Source organism: Sinocyclocheilus anshuiensis, unplaced genomic scaffold (genome assembly GCF_001515605.1).
Source record: "Sinocyclocheilus anshuiensis isolate Anshui unplaced genomic scaffold, SAMN03320099.WGS_v1.1 scaffold553, whole genome shotgun sequence".
Lineage (NCBI taxonomy): Eukaryota > Metazoa > Chordata > Actinopteri > Cypriniformes > Cyprinidae > Sinocyclocheilus > Sinocyclocheilus anshuiensis.
The window spans coordinates 762,177-766,033 of record NW_015539821.1 but is presented as its reverse complement, the minus strand read 5'-3'; positions in this window follow the sequence as shown (position 1 = coordinate 766,033).

Below are 3,857 nucleotides of genomic sequence, written 5' to 3'. Positions count from 1 at the left end.
TGCTGTTTTTTGTTTTGTTTTTGAAAGAAAAAAAAACTATTACAGTTTCCACAAAAATATTAAGCAGAACAACTGTTTTCAACACTGATAAAAATAATAATGATAATAATCATAATAATAATAATCATCATAATAATAATAATAATAATAATAAAATTGTTCTTGAGCACCAAATCAGCATATTAAAATGATTTCTGAAGGATCATGTGACACTGAAGACTGGAGTAAAGGCCGCTGATAATTCAACTTTGCCATCACAGGAATAAATTATGTATTAAATATACATAATTATATGTATAAATATTTCTGTCTGTACTGTATTTTTTATTGATAAAAAAATCTATCAATAGAAAAAAAAAAAATCTAAAATATCTTACCGACCCCGAACATTTGAATGGTAGTGAGTATAGAGTGGAGCATCACAGTGGATCATTTGGACATGCAAAATGTAACAAAACAAATATAACTTTGAAAAATATTCACCTTTGCAAGAAATGCTCAGAAATGTTCCATAAATTTTCGTGAATGGACAGTGGTTATCATGTTTAGTGTGTGATGAATATGTGTCCAGCATATGTGGCCATTGAGATCACTGTGTGATCTGGAAACGCTCTATGGGATCAGTGAGTGGCCAAGTTGTGTCCACGATGTGTGTGTACGTGTGGGTCTTGCAACAGGCTGTGAGAGTGTCACTGTCCCCTCAGTAATTCAGGCCTTCCAGCTGAGATCAGCTCTAATAAACCATCTGCCACGTCATCCTGCTGCATTCCCACTACGCCATCACAATGCCTCAATACCTCAGAAAAACTCCCCTAAATGCAGTACACTCAGCCTTGCTATACAGGTTTCCCAATAGAGATTACAAATGACAATATTAAAAATATCAGAGCATTAACTAGTTGAGATGGAACAGCAGAGTTTAAAGAATGACTCATGATTCTTTAATTAAAGTGACCATGCAAGCTGACATTATGTTCAGTAATTAAAGGGGTCATATGATGCTTTTCTTATCTATTCACGAACAGCTTGTAACACTCCAAAGAGAAAGGAAAACTTGAAATCGCATCATATGACCCCTTTAATATTTAAACGTACCTTCTCAAGGACAAATGCAGAGTGAAAGTGAATACTGTCTGTGAATGAACGAACAAACAAGTCAAGCAATGTCTACTGTTTTAACATTTTAAACTGAATAAAAACAGAAGCAAGAGCGTGATATCACATTCTGCTGCTAATATTCGGGGTCAGATGGTAATTTCATAGTAGGCTCAAAGCCTATGACTGCATTTAATGGCTCAAATCATTTTGTACTGTACTTCTTAAAGTAGATTAAATAAATTAAAAGTCATCTAAACCTGAACCTCTCTGTCACCTGACGTTAGTTCTAACAGTAGGTTCAGTAGACATGTTAAATATATTAAGATTGTTAGAATACGTTGTAAAGTGTTCTTAATTTATCTGCAAATGTATTATCTATTTCCAATTAACCTGAAATTTAATTAAGCTTATAATAGCAAATAGTATATTAAGGGTTTAACACTGTTAATAAAATCTGACACAAGTTTGAGACTTAATGCCGTTTTTAATTACACCCAAAAAAGCATAAAACTTTGATGTTCTGAAATGATTGCATATCTTGTTTGTTATTTTAATTATGATGCCAATTATTGAATGTGGAACATACACTATTTAAATAAATGCAAATATATTTTGTGGAACATTCAAAGCCTAAAAACTTTATAACATGTATGATCAATTTTGTACTCTAATTTATTGAGCTTAATTTTATGTGGGGAAAAACCCAACTCATGCCATCGGAGTTATGGAAATTATTGCGACAAGCATCAGATATGCAATAATAAAATACAAGTGTAATTATGTTCAGTTGTTCTCTGAGAAGGTTCGCAATAGTTTTAGGCTATTAAACTTTAATGGATTCATTTGCATTTTTGTCAACAGTGGCAAAATTAATTAAATATTTCACAAAGTTTCTTTTGGCTTTTAAATGAATGTTGTGGTATAACATAAAAATGTACAGCTTAAATTAAACATACAAGGGAACATACCATGAGGAAAATCAATTAACAGTAGAACCGTTATATTTCACTTTTAAATCATGCCTGATTTCTTGCTGTAATTTTGCTATAGTGCATGAAGCTCCAGCACACATTTCTGGATTGTGACTCTTATATTTCGCACACAGAATGGAATAGGTTGGTTTTGTAAGTGATAGATGTCACAAAAGCACTGAGCTGTCGCTAGTCCTTGCAATGGTTTTGCTTCTACCTTTGGACAGGATTTAGACATACAAAGTTCAAAGCAGCCAATGGAACAGTGGCGTATGTCTGAAAAGCAACCGAGCTATACACAGGATGTGTTGAATTTATGCATCAGAATTGCAGAAAATAAATCCTGAAATTACAACAGCAGCTTTTCATAAACAAAATAACTTCCAAAAGTTTGAGGACCACATTTCACACCAATTTACCTTACATTTATTCCTTTATACGGTTTCAGGGCAAAAAATGAGAAGTGCAATTTATTTATTTTTTTTGCATTTTGCAAAATGGGAACAACAAGAAATGAGAAAATTACAGTTCACATCAGAGTATGTTAACATTTGCATTCATCTCCTGATGGAATAAATTGAGGGGAGATTTCAGGGCATGGTTTCAAGTATGGCAGTGTCCCAGCAAAGAGGCTTATAAAGGTTAGATATGATAAATAGTAATTATCTTATTATTCAGTGTTGTTCTTATTTTTTATATGGGAATGAAAAGTGTTTTGAAGTACTCCGGGGCTAGTTGTCACACTTTTTAATCATATTGCTCAGGATAGGTTTATTTTTTTTAATTAAATTTCTAGACAGGTATGTACCTTTAAGTCTTGACTTCATAACAAGTTATTGAACATTTCCAGCTAAAAAAAAAAAAAACACATTCACATTTGTAACAACATGCCCTACTAAGATTTTACTATAAAAGGTTTATCAGCTAAAAAAGAGAAATTGTAAAAAGCAATGTGTCACATATCAAATCATTGTAGCAAGTGAAATGCATGACAAATTGCCTTAATATAAAAAAAAATAATAATAACAAAAAATAAATAAAAATATGAAAGAAAAAAAAAGAATACAATCTTAATGATCAGGAAAAATTCAATAAATTAATCAAAAGTGAGAATGAAGACATTTATAATGCTATAAAAGAGTTCTATTCCAAATACATGCTGTTTATAAATATTAAATACTGTAAAATATATTAATCAGCACAACTATTTTCAACATTGATAATAATAAGAAATGTTTCTTGAGCACCAAATCAGCATATTAGAATGATTTCTGAAGGATCACATGACACTAAACGTTACACTAAACTATGACTGACGTTAAATTCAGCTATGCCATTTTAAGAATAAATTACATTTTAAAACATATTGAAATAGAAAGCATTAAGCAGTTCTTTTAAACTATAATACACTCTAAAAAAAATGCTGGGTCGTTTCAACCCAACTTTGGGTCAAATATGGACTAACCCAGCTGTTGGGTTAAATTTTTAACTCAAAGGTTGGGTTAGTCCACATTTGACCCAAAGTTGGGTTAAACAACCCAGCATTTTTTTAGAGTGTACTATTTCACAATATTTGTGTTTTTACTGTATTTGTGATCAAATAAATGCAAATGAGCATAAGAAAACTTTTGAACAGTAGTGTATTCTAAATGTATAGTCAACTCTTGCGTAAATGTTTGCAATTGTGTAGAGCAAAAATATATTATTGCAATTTTAGTTGGGAGGAAAGCGTTCACAAAATTATCCTTATTTAAGAGGTGTTTGAACAAGGTGTTCAATGCAATATAT